The sequence below is a fragment of the Thalia democratica genome, chromosome 7 (genome assembly GCF_965202585.1).
Source record: "Thalia democratica chromosome 7, ktThaDemo2.hap1.1, whole genome shotgun sequence".
NCBI classification, from domain to species: domain Eukaryota; kingdom Metazoa; phylum Chordata; class Thaliacea; order Salpida; family Salpidae; genus Thalia; species Thalia democratica.
In genome coordinates this window covers 11,004,984-11,030,793 of record NC_139171.1, presented here as the reverse complement: position 1 = coordinate 11,030,793, position 25,810 = coordinate 11,004,984, and positions in this window count along the sequence as shown.

Below are 25,810 nucleotides of genomic sequence, written 5' to 3'. Positions count from 1 at the left end.
CAAACAATAAAAATAGTATTTCTCACCATCAGCTACCTCTACATAAAACTTTGAAATCTCTCAATTTTTATGTCACTTTTTAAACGTAACAATATGCAGCTTAAACATATTTTATAAATAGAGTTTAATAAGTCTGCTAGAGCTCTCCTGGTAAGTAAACTTGAAACAGCTTTCTAGTAGTTGTACTTTACTTTAATTAAGTAACACTTAGAAGAAAAAAATATAGTTTTTTTTCTCTTAAGCTGCAACTTATGCAACTAGATAAATTTTAATTGCTTACATCACATTATTAGTAACTATAAGTTGTTTAAAAATACTTAAGTGTAATTGAAAACGCCTAAACTCAGTAATTAAAGTTGATTTCATTACTTTTTATTCTTATACTTTCGAAAGATTAAATCGTTTTTTCCTGGCAAAGATAAGTTTGTTATAATCTAAACTCTTCACTTGAAATATATATTTTCGGGGTATATTTTTTATTAAACCTTGATACTTAAATAAAAACAATTACATCAACTATAAACCTCTTTGACAAGACATCCCAGTGTTGTGTTACTCAACTACCGAAAGGTTTTTTCGTGCACTAGGTCTTAGGACGAAACAATGTGAGGGCTTTTATCTGCCGTTCAAAAAACAACAAAAAGTTTGATATTTGTATGCTTCCAAACTAATAAATCTAGTTTAAAGGATTGCTAAAAAAATAGATACTATAATAAAGCAGCAAATACTGGTGATATAAATTTGAAATAAATGAATTGCTCCAGTCACAAGTAGCTCAAGTATAAAGTATAAAAACTAAGTATGATTTTATCATGCAGCTGATTAAAAGACAGTTAAACATACTTAAATCAGCTGTGACTAAACTTAAATGATACATTGTCAATTAAAAAATCACAATAAAGCTTAATTGTTTTCTGAATAAACTAAAGGTGATGGATAATTTATGGTATCTTTATATAAGTACATTGTTCATAATTTCAAACAAAGTTTTAGTATCTGTAATTAACTTAAACTTATTGAATTTAAGTTTCCTTATAATGCAACTTGAAACCGACAAATCTATATTCAATACTCAAATTTTAACAGAAAGTTCTTAGGAAACATTACTAATTTAGACTAAAGTAAAGCAGCTTTAGTTGTTATCATCATTTTAAAATTACTTCTAAAATACCAGTTTTAAAAAAATATTTATATTAATAAAAATAATTTTCTTTAATCTATGTGTTTAAATTTTTTTTTTATTGTTAAAAGGTTAGTTTGGTTTACATCAACTTATGTGTATTAACTAAAAAATAAGTGATATTTACGAGTTAAAAGTTTGCTTGTTTTAACATCAACTTACGAACATTAAGTTTAATAGAATTATATTTATAGATAGAAAAAAATACAAAAATCATAATAGTATACTTTATATTATATCTTTTGGTAATCAAGTTTTAATTAATTATATCACAAAAACTTATAAAAACTAAATTTTTGATTAAATAAAAGTTCACTAATTAAAAAAAAACTTAAGTTGTAGAAATGCTTTAACCAAACTAAATTTATTTTAAGTTAAAAAGTCTTAATAATATTATGTTCTTAATAAAACTACCTTAGTCGCTAATGTCTAATCAAAAAGAGGATTTTTTTTGCAAAGTTTTTATGATTTACTTTATTAAATTTTTCTTTCGTATATCGCAGATTAAAACGAATGTGTTGAATATTAAGATTTTTTTAAAGGATTTTTGTTTTGTCAGTTATAACTGATCTATTTTATTTTTCTTTCAATTGCTTAGCTCATATTATATAATCAAAAAATGTAGCTTTAATAAATTTTATATAAATTATGTCTGATTTACAACAACGTTCTTCTTTGACTTTCAAATTTTAAACTGCTTTTTAGTAGCTGAAAAGTTTTCTTATTGTGCTGTTTGTGCTCGCACTTTAAATGCCGACTCATCAAAAAATCTTTTAACTATTTTGATTTATTTTTCTGCTGAATTGAAAATATCCACTAATTCATTTGATTAAAGTGTGTTAAGGTTAGTTCCTTATGTTCCATATACAAACACGTTAGGGTATAAAAAATATGAGTTACTTACGACCTTAGATATAGTTATTCCTACAAACTTAAAAACAAAAATTTTCTATTTTGTTTAGGTATTATAGATTTTGATTCTTCTATTACAACAAAAATATAGATTAAAGAAATGTTTTATTATTTTGTTTTTATTTCAATATTTTTATCAATAAACAGACTTAACTAAAATTGAATTTATTTAAAAAAACTAAAATCTTGTAGTTGACTATGTAGAATAATATGTTATAATTCTCATAACTATTAATTATTTATATCAATTAATTTTATTAGTAGTTAAGCATTATTTTTATAGTTACAAATTAATACTAGCTTTATTCAAAATTAACAACGCTTGCATTACAAATTTTACTTCATTATAATAACTAATGAACTTTCAGGCAGGATCAACAACAACAGCATCAAAGACAATCCTACGACCGGTTTCGTCCTAATTAAGACTCATCAGGCAGTATTAGTCACGAGAAATCGCTATTATGATCTTAACTAAAGGGGCTTAATAACAAAATACTGAAGCGAACATTTGTTTGTAAAGTTGAAAAATTTACACAGCTAAATCATTCACAACCCAACGTCTAAGACATTGTCAGCTTATTGTGAGATTATAGTCTGCGATAGTTTGATCAATACTACCCAGTAGCTATTACGGCAATCATCAACAAAAAATTACTGAATAATATAAAGTTTAACTAACTATTAAAAAAAAAAATCTTAAATTTTCAAATTTTGTTTTTCTAGTTTTTATTTAACGGTTGTTGATATAAATTTTGAATCAAAGTATTGTACATAATCCGAGAATGTTTCATTCATACATTCTCTAAACTGTCGTATTTTTTAACAGCTTTCTAGTAACTGTATTTTTACTGGTTAAGAAACCTACAACCTGATAATTATGTTCACACATTAAGTACCAAAAAATGCGAACTTAAACAGCAAATTGCTCAATTTTCTATAAAGTAAACAAAAATTACTCAGTACGTAAAGCTAATTCCACATAAGATAACCTAATATAAAACATTTTTTTTATAAAAATTATCTCTTACTTGTTGATATAACATTTATAACCACAACATGTAGCCACAATGAATAGTTTATAAACGAAGCTGATATAAAATATTTCAAATAAAATGTATACAAAGGAACTGAACTAGCTTCGTAGTAGCTTGTAATCTACTTAAATAAAACATATTGCCAAATGCTGTTTTGAAACAGGCTTATATAGAGCAAAGTACGAGTTCAGCTAATCTTCATTAATCAAAATAATCCTAATAGCTGTTTGAAATGGTGCTAGTTTGGTTAATTATTAATTAAACAAATAGTTACTACTTGAAAATTATTTGATATAAATGTTGAAGTTTAACTTGTGAATTACAAAACAAAATTTAATTCAAACAATTTTGAAAACTAAAAACATTCGTTATGTTTATTTCCTTTAGAGTAAAATACATAATATTTTTATAGTATTAATAAAAGTAAATTAGCCTTTGGTATCTTTTCCAAAATAGTTTTTTAATTTTTGACTACAAAACTGTTATAATCCTTGTATATTAATGTTTTCTTTTATACTTGAAAATATATAAAATCTATATTAAGGTAAAGTTTTCAAAAAATAATGGTTCTTCTATCAGTAGTTTTAAATATATACTATCTTTTAGTTGCCTACGTCTAATCATGAAAGCACAACATGTAGTGCAACATGTTATAAGTAAAATTTTATTGATAATGATGAGAATTGTTTTACTTGTTACTTATAATTTGTAACATATTTCTTATAGCTGTGATATTTCACGATGTTAAACTATAACATGACTTCGAACTTCGAATAAAGATCAAAAATACAAACTCAGCTAGATATTATCAACTTTCATACTTTTAATTACGTTTAACATAATGAAAACAATAATAACAAGTATAGAAGTTAAAAATAATAACAGTGTAATGAACAAAAAAAATAGTAATATATTAATAACATTCTAAATAACCAAAAAAAAACAAAATAAATAAAAATAAAAACAGTGATGATAAAAATGATAACGAAAAACTTAAAATTATTGTAATAACATTAATTTTTTACTAATCATAGTGTTATGTTAATTAAACCTTCAAAACTAATTTTTTATAGAGAGAAACACATTTTAAATTTAGTAAAAAAAAATTGGTCTTTAAGTGAGTATAAAAAATAAATGTTAATAATGACCGTGAACTTTATAATTTCAATCAAGACTGTTGTACTCTAAAATAAAACAAATAAATTTATACAAAACTAATAACTTTCAAGAGGTAGTATATTATTTGTGAAAATAATTACAACCCTTGTTTTTCACAATTAAATATAGCTTGAAAGTTGTTTTAGTGTTTTTATGTTTTGTGTTTAATTTAAAAAAAAAACTAATTATTCCCTTGAATGTGATACATACTAAAAATAGACAGAAAAACTTGTACATTCAAAATCCTGGAAGATGTTAAGAAAAATTCGATATTTTAAATTTTTTAATAACCTATATTACTGATCTATTTAAATTCTATCTCAACTTCTTACGTCATATGTTTAAATTACAAAGTTTAGCTTTAATGTGTAGAATAAATTTTTATTTATGAAAAAAACCATCGGGCGCTGAATTCATTATAAATTTAAACAGCTTTCTAGTAGCTGTAATCTGCTCTATAAAAAAATGTTGCCAACTGCTGTGTTAACAAAGTCTTATATTACTTTTTCTATAGAATTTACCGTAATTGGTTGTTCATAATCAAAGACAACTATCTAGTAGCTGTAATCTATTGAAATAAATTTAATGACAACTGCTAATATACAGCAGGCTTAAACTATAAAATCAGCAAGCTAACAAAATGTTGTAATGTATTAAACTCAATATTTTTTTGTTCTAATTTTGTATAATATGTTCATACTAAATAGTAACACTCTGTGTGATTTTATTTGTTATCTTTTACCAATAGCCTACAATATTTTACACATTGAATCACGCTGTCCTTAACTCATATAACTTTTTAAATAGAGTCAGTTAAGTTAATATTCGTTTTAAACATCTTACTACTGCAGCTATTTGTAACTGATTTAACAATCAACTTTGTTATTGCAATTAAGCACTGTAAATATTTCTTAAAACAATACGTCAAATCGTAAATTGACAAAAATTAGTTGCAACCAGCAATTTATTTTCTTAGTGATTTCTTAATTACCCCTGTTTAGTTATTGGTAATTTAAAACAGCTTTGTTAAAGCTGAAACTTTTTAAAAAATATATCATTTGGATACAGGTGTTTACTAAAAGTATATTATAACAGAAGTCTATAACAAAAAAATATATAACAAACAAAAAGTTTTACTTTTACATTTAAACTATTAAATTCGAGATACATAGTAATAGCTGGAAGCTAATAATTTAAGATTAACACGTTTTTTTGATTTAAGAAATGTTGTATTTCAAAAGTAAATTTTTGTAAACATAATAGTTAATAAGTTCGAATAACTGTGCAAGAAAAAAAAACATAAAAATTTGTAATAAAATACTATTTTTACAAATAAATTCTAACCTTCATTTCGTACAACTAAATATGAATTTAAAACATTTTTTTATGTTTTGAGTTTAAGCTTAAATAGGTTCATTAAAACCAAACTTAATATATTTAAAATAGAAAAATAGTTGTTATATTGTTTATTTGTAGAACGTAATATTAAGTTTTAATCAACAAAATTCATTGCGAATTATTAGACGTGTATATAAATTTAAGAATATGAAAATTAATATTAAACAATATTTACGCTTAAACTGTAAATTTTTGGATTTAAAGTTGTATACTTAAATTATTTCAAAACAAAAACATTTGAAAATGTTTAAAAGTAACAAGCTTTATTTAAAATGTAATTGAAAAAACATATTTTATTTTAATATTTGTAGTTTTTTCGTAAATAGAGAAATTTAGTATTTATTTAATTGTTAATAAAAATGAAGAAGAATTTACGTTTTTTTTAGAAGTAGTATTAATATTTTGTTTAAAAAAAGTACAACTAGAACTTTTATATTCCATTGTACAAAATATAAACTATCTTTAAAAAAAAATTAAATATTAGTTAGTAGAAAAAAAAACTCACTTACTACCTCTTTTAAATAATATGAAACTAGTTAACTTTCACACAATATAATTTAATAATATTTGTATTTTATAAAAACTTTTAGTTAAGACAAATTTTCACTTAAAAACTAAAAAATTTATATTTTATCTTTAAGATTGAGTTTATAATAAAGTTTAAATTTTAAAAGTTTCAAAGTTAAATAATAACACAAAATTAAAAAAAAAATCTGAATGTTGCTTTCTTTTTTCTTCTAGTTGATTTTTAAAGTAAACATTACTTAAATAAAAATGTAGTTAATAATACTAAGTGAGATTTATTTGAAGTGCAATTTAAAAAGCTTATTTAAATTGTGACTTAATTATTGAAAGTATTATATACTTTTTAAAAATTATTTAAAAGACTATATCTCAAAAAGTAATACAAATTTGAAAAAAATAAACATTACATATTTGATCTTACAAATATCTACAAGGCACTTTTTCCTTTTTTACAAAGTCTTATACATTTTAAAAATATTTTAAAAACACCAAATATAAGTATGTTTTTTACTTTACTTGAGCCATATCTCAAAAACTATTAAATGATTTGAATTAAGAAAAAAAATGGATCGTTGACATTATTGTGACCTACATAAAATTTTGTATATTGACGTAAATACATTACTTGTTTGTTTGTGACCCTTTCTATTATATTTTTAATTTGAATTGTCAGAATTTTAGTTGTCCGAATTTAAATAGTCGTGCACAAATTGAAAAGTATGTATAGTATCGCAAAACTTGAAATTGATAAAATTCATCGACCAACCAACATTAAATATTAAAAACTTCTTGAAAAATAGTTTCTAAAAAAATAAGCATGTTAATAAAGTTATTTAAGTCGTTTGTTTTAACTTAATAACATAATATTTTTATTTACAAGTATTATTTATACCTCGTAGTAACAAAAATAATTTTAAAAGAAATTATTAATAAAAAATGATAAACTTTAAAACCAGCATTAGTTAATTCAAATAGAGTTTCTTAATTACTTACATCATAATATATAAACAGAACATGTCGTTTTAAATTTTTGTTTATAATTCGAGTAAAATATCTAAAATTAAGTCTTCGGTATCTTTCTATTTTAAACAGTTTTATAGCGGCTGTGGTATGTTTGGATAAAACTGTACTTGATATTTTTTTCTATTGCTCACTTCACAATGAAATGATGAAAAATAGATGTTGCTTCAACGTATTAATTATTAATTCAATCTTAGTAAACGTACTACTTATGAATGGTCAAAAATATAAAATTTTATAAAATATTTATAACCAGTCTTTTTTGAATTAACCATTTTGTTTTTTTTTTGGTTTATTTTTAATTTTTTACCTCTGTATTTAATAAAAAATATCTTATAAAAATAAACTTTCATATTTTTAAAATAAGTAAACTAAATTAACAAAGTAGAAAAATTATTATTTAGAAAAAATCACAGAGAGAATTACAAACCGATTGAAGTTAAAAGACTTTTTACACTAAATTAAGTGTAATAAATGAATGTATTTTTATATTAACACTTGAAATAATTAAAAACAAACTGATATCTCACAAATGATTACGACGCATTGTTAATTTAATTACAAATATTTTAATCTTGAGTATGTATACTAGGCGATTTAACCCAATAATTTGTATTTTATAGTTAGGAATTCGAAATAGCTCTAGTAGAGCTGACACGTCTTTTAAAAAAATTAAGTGGTATTAAAGTAAATAGTCAAGTGATTTCTTGGAAGTATATTTAAAATAGAAGTCTAAGGCGAGGCAAATGCTAGTTTTTTATACTTTAACTTTAAAATTAAGCCATATAGTAAAATAACTGTGACTTTATTTTTTGATTACAACACTTTACTTTGACTTAACGAATGCTGTTTTCCAAAAATTAGGTTAAGCATCCAAAACTTAAACTATTTTTGTTTATAAAATAAGCAACAAACGTTTATTACATATACAATTTTACAATACCGTGACACAGTGCTGTAACAAAGAAAACAAAAAATTTTAAATTTTAAAAACTCAATTTTAATTAATATCATACAATTTCTACAAATTACTAACAACCCTTTTTCACACAATTAAACATGTTTTCAAAGTTGTTCTAAACAAAACTATAAACTAAACTCACGCTTAAACAGTTAATGTTCGTAATTGAAACATTATATTTAGTTTTCTTCATAACAAAACTATTTGATAATTTCAATACTTCTTGAAAGTAATAAGTTTATAAAAAAATTTGTTTGTTTTTAGTATTTTTACTTTTGTAGTGAATAAAACTTGGAAGTAGTGATTATATTTTTAAATACATAAGGTAAATATTACGTATTTTATTTGAAGAAGTATTAGTATTTAAAAAACAAAATTATACTTTTGTTATCTGTTATACAAAGTACAAAACTAACATTTAACAATCAAACTTTAATAACAAAATAAAGCTTATCTAATATTTCCTCTGAAGTATAGAAAATTACTTAATTTTTAGAAAAAATGTTAAAACTACAGGTGTGGGTCTGTACCCTACTTAAGCTATAAACTACTAGTGTGATAGAAAAACTAAAAAACTAAAAATTTTTTATCAAACTTAACTGATCTTTTTAAAATTGTCAATTGCCCTACGACACAATATAAAATCACAACAAGTTCATTCAACGTGATATTTATAAGCCGACTGTAATAAACATTGATACTTTAACTATTGTTGGTAATTTAAAACAGCGCTAAGTCAGCTGTTGTTTTATTAAACATAATATTGTTGTCCATTGTACAAGCGCACTTATAAAATAGTTCAATATTAAGCAACCTTGCAATGATTAATACATTTAAAAGAAGTCTCGCATTCTAATATACCATTATAACTTGTCCCATTTTTAAAAAAACTTTAATTGCTAGTTTTATAAATATTTTTAATTCAAACTAGCAAAAAAGTCTGCGAAATGTCACGAACAAGCTTTGCTAACAGACATATAGTAAAGGCACAAACTTCTTATATTTAAAAATCTTTTAAAGAATGATAAATGTTCACTCTATAAATTGTTTAATTAATATGAGTAAAAATATCTAGCTTATTTTAAAACCAATTCCTGTGCAGTTCAGTTTATTTCTTTTTTTTTATTCCTTTTTTTGTAGCTATTTTTTTCTTTTTCTTTTTTTTTATTTATTCTTTTATTGTATCTTTAGCTTTTGAAAAAAAATTTGCTGTCTATCATTTGTTTTAGTTAGCGATAATTCGTAATAAATAAAGGACAACTTGTTAATTATTCAGCTTAGAAACACAATTAAAAAAAAGAGAAATTCATCGCTAAACTAATAAAAGAATGACAGCAACCCTGCTATACATAGCAAATAATTGTTTTAGGCAACAAAAAAAATCAACAAAACAAAATTAAACTAACCAACACAAAATAAACGTAATTTAAATTTACAGAAATTGTTTTGAATATAAGCTATCTAAAAATGTTTCAATTTATTTAAGGCGTCATAATGTGTACTTTTGTTACTCTATTTAAATTTTCTAATAAGTATTATTTTGTGCTCTTAAGATATGTTAACCTTAAAACTACACTTAACAATTTGAAAACCACTTTTTTTATTATGAATAACAGTTTCCGCAATCGCATCAAGAAATATGTTATTTGTCAATTGTATTGTAATAAATTAAAAAGTACTGCTGGTTAGCACAATTAGAAAATATTTTTTTCTACAAGAACTTTAACTTATTAAATATATTAAACCTCAATGAATTTTGCTTTAGTCTTGTCAATAAATAAGTACTACGTTGTCAATAAAAAATTATTAAAATTTTTTTCTTAAACACAAGTAAACGGCTATAGCCTATAAAATTTGTATAATAAGTTTTAAGGAAAACTAACAAAGGTAAATAATATCATTAAATAACAGTTACACTAAAGTTCTCAATTGCTTACATCAGGTTTTAAAACCATAACATTAAGTGTTGGTGTATAGTATATAAACAATAACATTTGAGTATTTATTATAATGGTAATCTAAGATACCTGCTTGTAACCGTGTAGTAACTGAATAATCAAAATAACACCTTTTTTGTTCTGAAAATTGAGTGCTACAGAATACTATAATTGCTTTCAAAAGTATACTTGATAAAAAGTCTAAGGTTTAGTTTTGCTAAATAACATGTAGTGGTGTTATTCATTCAGTGATATAACTATTTTTTTAAGTTTTTGTGTTTCTTAGTATATATTTTAAAATTTTTCAGCGAAGTTAAAACTATCAAAATGCTTTATACCTATAATTAAATAGAACTGCTTTTATTTAAAATTTACAGTATTTATGACAAAAATAACATTATATTAAAATGTAAAAAGTGTCTTTTGACTTTGTGTGTTTAATTTTCTTTAAAACATTTATGTTAAACTAATCATTGCTTGCTAATGAAAACTTTTATTGTTAATTTATATTGAAAATTATCTTATTTAATATAATTTTTTTTTAGTCAGTGTAAACTTATAATCATTAAATTTTATAATGTTACAATCAATAATCAATATTTTACTTGTTTAGTGACTTAGTTACTTAAAAAAATAATAATACACAAGTGTTTAAATACTTGTAAGTAGAAAAAAAATCATTCTGCAAATACAAAAACGACTAGTTTTTCTAACTTTAATTTTGACGCTTAAAGTTTAAAAAAGCTAAATTTCATTGTTCAATTTTTTTTTAACTAAGTAAGTTTGAATGGAAGTATTTATAAATTTAGTTTAATGAAAACTGTACTTTGATTTTTTTACAATTTTCTTAACATTGTACTAATTGTTGTTTATATTTCTGGTTTATATATTTTTCTATGAATCCTTTTGGTTTTTAAAACTATTTTTGTCGCGTATTGTTTAGTAAAACTTTAAAACATTTCAAAATAAGAAATTAAAAATATCTAAATTCCACAAATTAAAATTCTAAATTGTGAACTAAATAGCAGACTACTTATATTAATCGTTATGAAGTGCTAACCAATTACACTTTGGATGTTAAACAAAAACAATTATTATATTATCAGTTTTATGTTTAAAATATGATGTTAAGTTTGTTTTCAGTACGCAGTAGTGTTTATTTATTTATAATATAATATGCAGTTTTGTTTTTTCAAGGATTTACTTGACCAAAGTTTTTATTTTTAAAAACTAAAACAACTTAGTAATCTTTATAAACTTTAAATCTCTCAATTGTTTACGGCACATTATAATAACGCAATATGTAGCTTCAGCATATTGTATATAAACCGAGCATAGTACAGATAAATGGCACTTATCAATTGGTAACGTTTTGATTTAACAATCTTTGAATTTCATTTATTAAAAACAAATTTAAAGTAGTTTTTTTGTGTTTGACATAAGTTATCATATATAACCTAAAACTTTAAAGATTGAAATCAGTATAGTGTTATTATTAAAAACTACTTATATTTATCTTACATTAATTAAAGCAATTAAAAGAATAATTAAAAAATGATAAGTTTTTACACCAGCAGTTAAAGATCTAGAATTAAAGTCTCACATCTTCCAATTGCTTACGTCACTTTATTAAACCACAAAAAGTAGCTTCAATATTTTGTATATATCAGAAATGTAGTTAAAACAAAACAGTTTTATCTTGATATTGTAAGTTTTAAAATACACTCGAGTTCATTTGCTTGAGTTAAACTGTAGTAAGTTTGACTAGTAATGAATATGAGTATTTTGGCAGAATTATTATTTTTTTTTTGTATTTACACTTGATCGTGAAGTTATAACTATTGATTTATAAAAATAAACTGTTATCTTAGTTTCCAGCAGTTTTAACAACTATAATTTAAGTTTTTAGATTACGCAGTTAAACTTTGATTAATGAATATAAACAAAATACTGCTTGTTCGGCTATATAAATAACATTATTAATAAAAATGTTTTAAAAGCTCTCTGAGCAAACAAACTGAACTTACAGACATGTGTTAAAAGAAAGATCTTTTAAAAAGTATTTAGTTTGTTTTTACTTTGACAAACAGCTAAATTTTGGTGAATTTTTTCTTATAAATAGTAGTTGTCAACTATTTTCATAGTATAATTCTTTATAGATTTTAAATGTGTACTTAATCATCGAAATATAAAAATAATACTTTACTTTCAATTACACATCTATTTATACAATTGAAATATAACAATCAAATATTGTTCGCAGAGATAAAACTCAGTTAGTTTTGACTTCTAAATAAAGTACTTAATCGTTTGACAAAATGTTAAAATAACATTTGTGTGTACAAGTATCCGTCTGTACCCTATTTAAATAACAAATTATTAATTAGATAGAACAATATTTTAATAAATATTTTTCTAAACATATGATTTTTATTAAGATTATAAAGTTTTCAATATCGACATATTAAATCATGTAGTGTATAATATATTGAAACAATGCATATACTAAAAAGTTATTTTGATTTTCATTACTTTAGTACTAATTGTTTATATTTTTTTTGCTAGTATAGAATTTTATGTTTTAACTAGGTTTTTTATCACTAATTGTAAGCTTGAATTAAGAGAAATATTTTAATAAGAAAAAAAAACGATTTAAGCTATAAGAATGAACTTAAATTGAGCATTATTTGTCTTAATTTATCAAAAAGTAAAGAACAACTACGTGCAATAATTTTAGAAAAAAAAATTGTTTGCAACTGAAATTCGGAGGATAAAAATGTTTTTTTTAATAACGGTTTAGTATGGTAATTTAACAACTTACTTTAAAATAATTTGTTTTAACAGCATTCGATAAAATGTTTGATGATTTTAAATTTTTAAATTTAAAAAACATATTTCTATGACAAACTAACAAAATATTATTTTTTTCGTCAGTAGTTAGTTGTATATTTTAAATTTTTCTCAATAGCTAACGTCACCTTTAAAAATCACGACATATAACCTCTACATATTGGATAAATAGTAAAGTTCTATTAGTTGTTGTTATATGTTAAATTAAATATACAGTAGTTTGACACTTGTGTTCGAAATGAGAAGTTCAAACTAAAAAGTTAAATTAGTATTACAATTACACTATAATTGCAATAAATACACAGTGAGCAGTATTACACACAATAAATTGTTAAATCAAGTTTCTTTTTAATTAGAATTATTTCGCAAAAGACTGTAAACATGTTTTGAATTTTTACGAGGTGCAAATGTTTTATAGACTTTTTTTACTTGAATCTGCACAAGTTATTTTATTTTAAGTTATCAATTTTATTTAAAACTAAATATAAGTTTACAAAGCGTTAGACTATTAAAAAACAAAATTTAAAAATATGCATTAAATGAGATTAAAAAAAGTTCATACACATAAAGTAGTTGTAATTGTTTTTAAAGTTACTTTATTTAATGTAAGGTAGCTCACGTTAAATCATAAAATCACAACAAGTAGTTTCAACCTGTAGTTCGTATTCTGAACTTTATAACATATAAACAATAATTTGCTTTAGAAAAAAAAATTGTAACGCTTATTAGTAGCTGTAAAGTTACTTATATTAATAATTAGTTTACTTTTTAAATTCAAACTTAACTATACCAAAGAAAAAAAAAATTTAATTTTTTTGCAGTAATTTTTAAGTTTATATAATGTGCTTTGTTAGTTTTAAAGTTTTATCAATACTGTTATAAAATTATGCCAAAACTTTATGTTTGATACAATAAAACAAAATATTTAATTACTTATAATATTTTATAAAAAAAACAAAAATAATTATTTTAACAAACAAGCTAAAATAAAATCTTGATACAACTGTTAAATTAAAACAATTCTACCTAGAAGTAAAAAGTTATAGTAAAATATATTGAAAAAATATGAAAAGTTCTACGTCAATTTATAAGATAACAATAAGTAGTTTCAATTAGTAAAGTAAATAGTTGGCACAGTTCAATTTATAAACTTTTTGTAGATTTGCACAGCTTTGTAGCAGCTGTTATTTATTCAAATAAAATTTATACCTATTTAATGCAGGCTTATATATAAGTTGTGTATATATACTAATATATTGAGAAATTACTTTTAAACCATCTATATACGTATATATATTTAATACAAAAAAAAACTACAAGTTTTAGAGATTTTTACTGCAGTTTCATTGGTTAATAATCAATAAAACAATATTAAGATCTATTTAAAAACATTTAAAGCAAAACAAAATGACTAATTTAATAGTGTGTAATAAATTTTAAGAAAATCGCTAGCTTATTTTAAAAACAACTCCTGTACAAGTCTGTTTGTGTCTTGTATTTTCTATTCTTATTTTTAATTTAGTTTTGTAGCATTTTTGTTATTAATTTTTATCTTTTTTTTTTAATACATATTTAGGTTTTTAAGACAGATTTGCTAACAATCTTTTAAAGTTTTTAATTACAAAAGTGTATAAGGAATTAACTTTATTCTGACTAAAAAAGGTTTTATGTGTTTTTATAATCTACATTTTATTTTACATTTAAATCATAGGGTAATTAGTTTATTAAGAAATATACTTTCATGTTTATCACTTCTTTGCATACTTTTTAAAAATGACAATAATTAAGTTTGGATCAAACATTGTTTTATACTACTTATAACTTGATAAATTTTTAAGCATTTAGAACTAAAAATGATTCAAATCTCTTATTTGTATTATAAGTAGTGTTTATTCAAAAATACTACACAAGATTTTTTTAAGGGAGTTTGCTTAATGTATAAGTTTTTACCTAGCTTTCATTATGTACATATGTTATCAGTCTTGTAATAATTCGTGAGTAAACTTAACAAAGAAAGATATTTTTAAGACTACCAATAATGAAAATAAGAGTTATTGGTACATTATGAGGTACTACATACCTCAATTGCTTATCTCACATTTTAAAATCATAATTTAATAATTTACAGTTTTTATATTATTCGAGTGTTATATATTTTTGAATTATCTATCAAAACACAGTTTAAAACAGCTCTTTTTAATAGGAGCAGTAATATTGTTAAAAATAATTTTAAGCTTAGTGCACTATGAAAACAGCTTTGGAATGCAACTTCAACAAAACCTTTGTTTTAAATATAAAAACTTCAGTAATAATGATTACTCTTACAGTAAAAAATGTACTAACTCTTAAATACTATTAATAAAACTAATTTAACCTTCATTATCTTTACTTAATGATTATTTTAAATTTTTTAACACAAAATTATTATAACATTTGTGTATCAATGTTTTCGTTCATACCAAAAAAAATATAAAATTTATATTAATTTAAAGTTTTAAAAGTTTATGGTTTTTTATCATAACTTTTAAATATAAACTCTCTTTGTTGCCTACGCTAAAACCAGAACTTGTAGCTTTAACATGTTATATATGAAGTATACTTAATAAGCACCTACTGAACTTTTGTCACTTCAGAATTTCTAACAGCTTTCTAGTAGCTGTAGTATCTCATTGATGTTAGACTTTAATATGATTACAACTTCGGAAGAAGTTCAAAAATGCAAATTCAGAAAAATATAATCAATTATCATAATTCAATTACATATAACGTATTAAAACCAAAGGAATATGTATAATTGTTATAAATGAAAATGATAAGAAAAAAATAGTGACAATATTAATTTTATTAAAAATTGTATTTTAACAAATGAAAAAAAGTTAAAATAAAAACTTGAACTATAATAATAGCAAAAGTAAGTGTAACAATATTAACAGTAATCATATACAATAAATAAGAGTAATAATAAATAAGTAAGAAAAAAAAAATTACTATATTGACATTAAATATTTAGAAATTATGGTATTACCTTAAAAAATATTTAAATGTTATTTTTTGAAACACAGACTAATTGTTTTTTTTTCTTTTTGTTTTCAAGTGAGTAAAATAAATAAATAATAATAGTATACATAAATATGATAATTTCATTTAAGACTTATCGATATTTCACTATTGATTACGTAACATCATAATTTCACAACAAGTAGCTTCAATCAGCAAAATAATCACAGATATATCTTGATATATCACAACCATACGAACAATAGATAACAAATTTAAACAGCTTTGTTAAGTCTTTAACTTTCTTTTAAAAGTATTACCAGTTGGATAGAAATATTTAGTCAAAGCATATTTATATTAGAAGTCTATGGTAAACACAGTACCAAAGTTATATACCTTAACAGTTAAAATTAAACCATATTATAATCAAGCTTTAGTTTTCTAGTATAAACCGATTTCCGATTCTTCTATTTATCGAAAATGTACAACTTTAAACAGCTTTCTAGTAGCTGTAAAATTCCTAAAACTAATAGATTATACAGTTTTTATACAATAACATTACAAATGTTTACGTTTTTAACTTTATTAGAAGTTTACCTTTTCACAACCAGGTATTAGCTAGCACTCCATGCAAGGTTTAATACTTCTAATTTTCAACAACTCTAAATTCTATTTTAATAATAAATCAACAAAGTATTTTTACTTACCAGTTGTTACTGATTAATTTAAACTTTCTAGTAAATGCCTACGTCACTTTACAAAACCACGTCATGGAGATTTGATTGTAAAACATAAATTGTTAGTGAATCAAGTCATCATCTGATATGTATTAGTTTAAGCTTAATTTTAAGCAGTTGTCTAGTAGCTGTAGTATCATACTTATGCTGCATATATCTGCATTTTCAATTTAAGTCAGTAATAAAAACTTTGCAAAACACATACTTTGATGCAACTTAGATTATATTAGTTATTTACTGTCTTCTCAACAACGATTACCAATCTATTAAACTTTACATATCTTTACGGATTACTTCACTTAAAAAAAACGCAGGTTGTATAAATGTGTCATACAATTTTCATGTGGGAAAATTAAAGGCATTCGTCAAGGTATTTATTATCTTAATATTTTTAAAGTTTTCGGTAATATCTATTTTCTTTGAATTTTATTTGAATCGCTGTTTTTTCTTTTTTTTAGTGAATTATTTATTCGATAATAAATGTTGTACAAATCCTTTTAGCTTCTTTACTAAAAAAATGTCTGCGTAGCAGAAACGAAAATTTTAATAATATGTATTTTTAAGAGCATTTAAAACAGAAATATATATTTGATTGTTCTAATATTTTTTTTATACAAAGATTTTTTAATGTTTTCTATATATTCTTAAATCTTAATCATAACTATTTTATAATATTTAGCTTTTATCGCTATTTTTAATGTACTAAGTGTTTGAAAAGATTGAGCATAAACTAAGTAATGCGCTAATGATTTTAATTTAATTTTTTGTACTTAAGTAAATATTTGATCATGACTACATATGTTTTTACTTTAATACAGTTTTGTTTACTATATATTTTTTAAATTATACGGCCTGCGATTGATTTATATAAAGTCTCTCGATTTATACGTAGCATTATAAGTTCACAAAGATTTGTAAAAAGCTTTTTAAATAAATTGAGTGTTATAAATTGTTTCAGATAATTTTGTTTGTACAAATTTTTAACAGTCTTTTAGTAACTGTGATGTGTCAAATTAACTTTCAAAATCAAACACTAATATGTACTGAAAATCTAATAAAAGGTATATTTTGAAACTCCATGATAAAAAAATCAAATTTTAATATTTTCCACCAAAGTGTTTTACTGCTTCGTTTATAATCAGTTAACATCAGTAGTCTGCCAGTTGAGTTCGCAATTTTACACCTAAAGTTTTGTTTTTGAAATGATGTTTTTTCAGGCTCTCAACATTTATCAAACAATAATAGATAAAAACCGTTTTTGAAAGGAATTACTTTAAGTCTCCTGTACGTAAAAATTAGAAAAAAAAAGTATGAAACGTGTTTGTTTTTAGAAAATAAATAACCTACAATTGAAACTCAAATATAAAAAGTGTTCATTAAATGGACAGTATAAGGTTTTTATTTGACGAAAAGAGAGCAACAAAATATCGATTTCTTAAAACTGAAAGGTCTTAACAACTTATCTTAGTAAAGTTTTTATGAAATCTTTACAGACAAGTAACTTACAAGTTTTTAAACTGTTATTTTATATTATTTGTAAGGTAGACTTGTTATTAGTAGAGTACAAAATAAATAAAAACCAAAATTTGAGTTAAGTTAACCAGCATTAAAACCATGCAGTTAGACTGCGAAAACAGTAGTTTAATGTATTAGTAAGTAAGAATTTTTGATTTTAACTATTTAAAAATATGTATAAACTTATACATTTTTTTATAAACGCTTTGCTTTAGTTAAATCATGTCTAGCAATAACTATTTTAATTAAACAATTTCTTTGAATTACCTTAAACACTAAAGATTTATGCTAATAAATGTGATTTTGAGTAAAATTACAGTTACTAAAAAGCTCTTTGAATTTGTCAAAAGACTTTAAATTATTTAAAATTGAAATATTTCAGAATTGAAAAAAAAAAGAATTATTTATTTATTGTTTGTAATTGCTGTTTTCTAATATAATGATTACGCACTTAAACTGTTCAGATGCTACACATGCAACAGACTGCAGTAAATTTCAATGAATATAATACAGCTACTAGAAAGATTTTTAAATTTTTGAATTATTTTAACAGGCCTGAATATTTAGAACTCCTATAATATACAAAACATATAGGATTTCTAATTTCTAATGTGTCTATAATTAATTCATAAGTTTTAAATAATTTTCTAGTAGCTGTGATTACTTACTTAAATTTTCTGACAGCGTTGTTCGCAACTGAACAGTTTGACTGCAAAATTACTTATCTTAGAAAAAAGTTTGCTACCTAAAGTTTGTTAAAGTATTGTTTTGATTTTAACTTAGTTTAGAAAAAACTCAATTGTTTTAAACAAGCACACGCATATCACAGTTTAACCATTTTAACCCACAGTAACTATACCTTCTTCTAATTGTTAGTATTCATAGTTGTTAAGAATATATTTATACTTTATTTTTTGAATTGTATTTGTTAAAATGTATCAACTAGCCAATATGTTAAAAAAAGTTAAAAAAATTAGTAATATTTTTATATTAAAAAATAGAAAATAGAGTTTATAAAACTACCCCAGCAAATGTTTTTTTTATTTAAGAGGCATTTTGATTATCAATTCTCAAATATTAAAAAAAAAAAACTTACTATTAAATATCCGCTACTATCATTTTTTAAATTTGCAGTTTGATTTTATTCAGCTCAGTTTTTTATCCGTTTAGCAATAAAATTTTTGAGACTACATTTTGATCACCTGTATATAATCTGCATATTGAAGCTATATATTGTAATTTTAAAGTTTCACGTAAAGCTCTGAGAGAAGACTTTCCGATGATATAATCTCTTTTGTTAGTTTACTCTTATAGAATATTTCATAGCTTGGAAAAACAAAAGAAAACTAATTAAACCCAAAGTTAAAGGGTAATTACTTTTAAGTACGATAGAGATAGATAAAAAGTAGTAATTATATTTTAATCCGTGTGCACTTTGTTATAGCAATTATAGTGTTTCATGTAAATAAAATGAACTTGTTAATAACACAAAACAATTATATTAACTGAAATGAGCACTAGAAAACATAAAAGCTAGACTAAAACTATAAATCATAAATGATTACATTTCAATATAAATTTAACAAGAAAACAACTAGAATTTAACTTTAAAACTAAACTTTGATTTTAAAGTGGAAGCGAGTAAAGTTAAAAAAGTTGTTGAGCAAGTAGTATTTATTTGTTGTCATGATCAAACAAATGATCATAGAAGGTTAATATATTCTATAACTTAAGTTTTTTTATAAATAAAAGTTTCAATCAAGCTAATAGCTGTCCCTTTATTTATTACAATTTACTTATGAAAATGTTGATTTTGTTCCGAGAAATTACTTTATATTTAAATGAACATATTTCAGCAACTAGAAAGCAGTTTAAATTTTATTACATTTTAGTATGTTAAAGCTATATCTAGTGATTTTTAAAGGTGACTTTAGCTTTTGAAAACAATTAAAATATACAACTAACTGCAGACGGAAAAAAAATATTTAGTTAGTTTATCATACAAACAAAATTTATAAATGTATAACTTTAAAATTGTCAATTTTTTGTAGAAAATGCTGATGAAACAAGGGAATTTAAAGTAAATTGTTAAAATTACAGCTAATAAACCGTTGTTAGAAAATACGGTTTTATATTATGAGTTTATAATGGCAAACAAAATAGATTTTATCAAAATTATTGCGTATGGTTATTAAATCTTTTTATATTATTATCTAATCAGAGTATAAATATTTCTGTTTTTCTTAATAAATTTTCTCTATTAAATCAAGTTAACAACAAGTTATAAGGAAACTAATTGGATATTTATAATGTATACAAGAAAACCAATTAATACAAAACTTTTAACTTATACATAGTTTAAAATGTTTTGTATTAAATTTTTTCTAAAGTTTTTTAAGCTGACAACAAAAAATAAGGAAACCAAATTGAATCATTAAACATAAATGAGCAAAAAATATAAATATTTAGTACATAAGTAATGAACATCAAAATATTTTTTTAGTATATGTACTATTCCAATATATTACTTACCACATGATTGAAGATGTCCATATAGAAAACTAGATAGCCTTAACAAAATTTATATGTATAAAGTATATTAACCAAAATCTAGTTGTTTGGCAAAATGACTAACAATAACCTTATGTATTCATAGAAATTAGTGCTTTTAGTACATGACAGTTAACAGAGCCTATTCGTTTACTTTTCGCAGACTTTTTTGGCTAATTGTACAGTTTATTTAACTTTTTTTTTATAATCTGCAAGTTTTGTTCGCAAATATTAGCTGCATTCAATGCACACCAGCATCAAATTAATTAAATTTCCTTTCCTTTGCAAGTTATACTTGCGTTTAATAAAATAAGTATGAATTTTATGAAAGAAACTCTAGTGTTTTTAAATACATAATATTTAAAATAACTATTTCTAGAAGTTTATTTATAAATGTTCTACAAAGTTATAAATAGGTATCTGTTGTTAAGTTTATTTAGAAATTTTATAGTTAAAAAAATTTCAAAGTTTTAATAAACTGAAAAAAAAAGTGAAACCAAAAATTGTTGTAAACTTAGCTACAGCTACTAGGAAGCTGTTTAAAATTTGTGTACAAAGAAGAGCACTTGAGACCTTAAAGCTCCTAATATATAAAAAAATTAAATTAATAATCTTGTAATTTTACAGTGTAACGTAAACAATTTATAGGCGTATATTCAGTAAATCTAACGAACTGCTGATGAGTATAATGTCCCTTTTTATCATCGCAGGCTGCGTAATTTTTAATTTTCAGTTAAAAGAAAACTGTTTCCTACAAATTATAAAAAACTTCATTAAATAAATCCTAATGTATGTTGAGATTTAAGTTTTAGGTTTATTTAAAATATATGTCGTTTTGTAATTAAGAATACAATGATAAAATACTATTAGAAGTGGATAAGAAATTAAAAAACTATCAATAAAATAGATTTTAAATATATTTATCTTTATTTCGTAAGCTCAAAGCTTTTTCTATCAAGTCTTTTATCTAGTTCAATAACAGTAAATGAGATTTCAATACAAAAATAGATGTAATATTAAATACCTAGTAATTACAATACTTTTTCTAGAAGTTTATTTGTAAATGTTCTACAAAGTTATAACGAGTATCCATCATTAAGTGTATAATAAAAAGATATTTTTAAAGTAGTTTGTAAAATGTTTATTAAACCGATTTCCTAAACGTTTAAACCTAATTTGTAATTAAATAATTGATAAGGTTTTCTTTTGAGTTATTGATTTGATCACTTGCTAAAACAAACTGAGACTATTACTTTGTTGTGTGTTTTTACTGTTTTTAACTACAATCAACAAATAAATGGTGGTTAATAGTGTAAAAGTGGTTAACCTGCTTGTTCAGTTTGCTTATCCCAGCTGCAATAAATGTGAGAACACAAAATCCTGTGAATTTAACAAATATTACAGCTACTAGGAAGTTGCTTAAAACTTTTCTACAGAAGATAAACACTAAAGCCCTTCAAGCTCTCAATGAAAACAAAACATTGAAACTAAATTTTGTAATTTTGAAATAATACGTAAAGAATATATAAATGTACCTACATTATAGCTAAAGAACTACTGATAAGAAAATAATATCTTATTATCATCGCAGGCTGCTTAACTTCAATTTTTTAGTTAAAAAATCAATCCATGTAACTTATAATAAAATTTATCTTAGAAATACATTTTTATTATGTAGTGGATGTAAGTAGAATTAAATAGCTTCATTTAAATGAAAAGTAATTACTTCGTGGTGTCAGAACTAAAACAAAGGTCACAGTGGTTCAACAGTTATTGCACCTTAAAGCTTTTGTATAGAACATTTCTACCCCAATCGAGCTAATTTTTGAACTTTCTCTTTCAGTTGAAAAATTCTATGGATTTTATCAACCTATTAGACCTTGGTTTTGCTCCAAGTTCAAAGATCGAGGGGCAAAGTGCGTTATGGCTCTAATGAGATTTTAGTAAATTTCAACTGTTAGAAAGCTGTTTAAAATTGTTTTGACATAACGTGACATTAATAGCGAATCATACTCAGTTCATAAACAAAATGTTAAAGCTTTTATTGTATTTTGGTGATGTTACGTAACAATTTGAGTTACATTTGCGTCAGTGACTGATGGTGAGAAAAATAAATATGTTTTACTTTGAAATAATTTAAATTGGTAACTATAAGCAATATCTGTTGTACTAAAAAATATTATTTTCAAAAGTTTGCTAAACAAATAATAAAACCGAGTTTAAAGAACTTAAAAACACTTAAATATATTTTATTGATATGATTACAATTTATTTTATTAATTACTAAAGAAAATTTTTACTAAAATTTTTAGTGTTTAACTCGAAATTTTGGCCATGATGGAATTCCAAGAAACCAGGATTTTAATCATTTTGCATTTATGATTTAAGAAAAGACAAGAACTTCTTCAAGTAAGTTTGATTAAATTTACAATTTAATGTGGTTTTAGTAAATTACGACGACTAGAAAGCTGCTCGAAGTTGTCAAATAATCAAAACTGATGTGTTTGAGACACTGTTTAAGTACAAAATGTTAAAGCTACATATTATGATTTTCTAAAGTAATGTAGGCAATTATAAGATTATGACTTTGGCAGCTACTGCTGGTAAGAGAAACTATTATTTTATTTACCTTCTACTTTTAAAAGTGTTTTATCATTAGTTCAAAAAACAGAGAACTGAATACAAGGTAAAGTTTTAAAATTACAGTAAATATGTTCATGTTAGACAAAAGCAGCTTTATATATCAAAAAAAAAGGTAAATAAAGTAAAATTTGCATATTGTTTAGTGTAGTTAGTGTTTTTCATATTAGATTAAGGCATGAAGCAAATAAATTAAAAATCTAAATCGCGTATAATATTTTTTTCTAAAAGTAAGTGATGAACTTTTAAAAACACAATCATGGAAATGTGGATAAGCAAAAAATATAAACAATTATTACAAAAGTAAAAAATATTAAATATTATTTCAAAACAAACAAATATTATATGATGTACTTGTATGAACACATTTAAGTTGTATTTAGTATGTACACATTGGAAACCCAATAATATTAATAATTACTATGTGTCTATAAAAAATACATCAACATTTACTAATTAAACAATATGAATAACATCAACTTAAATTTTTCTATAACTCATCGCTTTTAATAAGTTTATTTTAAAAAAGATTGTTCGTTTAAATTTCGCTGACTATTTTTAGTAGTTTTAACTTCTTTTAACATTTTTTAACTTTTCGCTAACTTTTTTCAACATTTATGCTCAAGACTCTTTAGTAAGATATAATTGGTATTGATTATTGTAAGTTTGCTAATTTTGTAACTAAATTTCACCATTGGAAAAACACAATTAATTTTGTTTAAACACAATTTAGGATAAAAATTATATGCAAAGGTTCTACAAAATAACGTAAAAAACTTAGAGTAAAATTTAATCCACAACTGCAACTGCTGCCGAGAAGACCTTTTTTGTCAGTTTATAAAGTACAAATTAAAATAAAACTTTATACAGCTGAAATTTTTTGTTATCCTAAATTAATCGAGTAAATAGGCTTTTTTGTTGAGTTTAATATTATGGGCTGTATACAAAGCGCGAACATAATGTGCACAAAGCTAATAAAGAGATTTAAATACTATTTATATGAAATTATTACATTTTCAAATGATAAAAGTAAGTAATAAAGTTTTTTTTTTCAAAGATACCTGCAACTGCTTTATTTTTGTCAAGAACTTAATACAATTGATACTTTTTACGAAATATATACTAATTAGCTTTAGAGTCTTGACGTTGGTTATTTGATATATATATCAACTTGAAATTTTTCCCGTATAAGTAACTCAAAACTTGAAGGATATATATTCTCATACACTAAAGCTTCTTACGGGTAGAAGAGAAGATAAATAAGAAGGGTGAAAGGTGTATAATATGTGTTTGCCTGGTTGAAGTTATTAGTTTGTCTTACTTATATAAAATGAGATGCGATTTTAATAAAAAATACTAGAAAATATTGAAAAGTGTAATGTTTGTATATTTTATATTTTTATATTTATTAAACTAATATAAATTGGAAAAAAACGAAGCTTTAGAACACAGTAAAGTAAGAATATGAAGATTAAAAAAACTACGTTTTCTGGTTAAAACATCGGTTAGAATAAAACTTCCGAAAAAAATAAAATTTATCTAAATGGACACACTGAAAAATAAAAACTCCAGTGCAATGTTTTTTTTTTTTTTGAAATTAAAAGCCAAGGAGTGTTCTTTAGAATTGAAAAAGAATTTTAGATAGCTTCAAAGAAAAGAAAATAATTGGATCTAAAGTTTGTATATATTTTTTAAGTTTTAAAAAATGTTTATCGGGCTAAATTAACGCTCGTAAAAAAATTTGATTTTTCAAACTTATCATTAAAACAAATTTTATGTCTTAAGAGTTCATTTTTAATTTTAGACACTGCCATATCAATTAAAAGCATAGAAAATTAAAAATTTAATTATTTAGTTATTATATACTTATAATTATTATTTTTCAAGTTAATCCATCAGACTTTACCACTAACAAACTTTACTTACAGTTGTCCAGGTTAGCTTAATTTGTACTTTACTTTATACAAAAATGCTTCAAAGTAGCAGTTAGTTTCAATTTAAATTGAGTAGATTACAGCTTTTAAAAAAGCTGTTTTAAATTCTGATTATACAGATCATTCATACTTTTAATTAACAATTATTCAAACTGACACCAATTAAGAAGTTTTCTAGTATTGATTTGACTATTTTACATTAGCTGAATTCGTACTTGACTGCATATAAGCCTGTTTCAAACCGGTAATTAGCATTAATTTTATTTGAGTAGGTTAGAGCTACTAGAAATCTGTTTTGAAATCTGAATGTATACATATATCTCAGTTTTTCATACTTTAAAGTGTTAACCATACTTTTAATTGATAGTTAACCAACAACTTAAACGGTTATTGGAATTGATTTTGTTATCTCAGGTTAGCTTAACTCGTAGTTGACTGTGTATACGCCTAATAACAGCA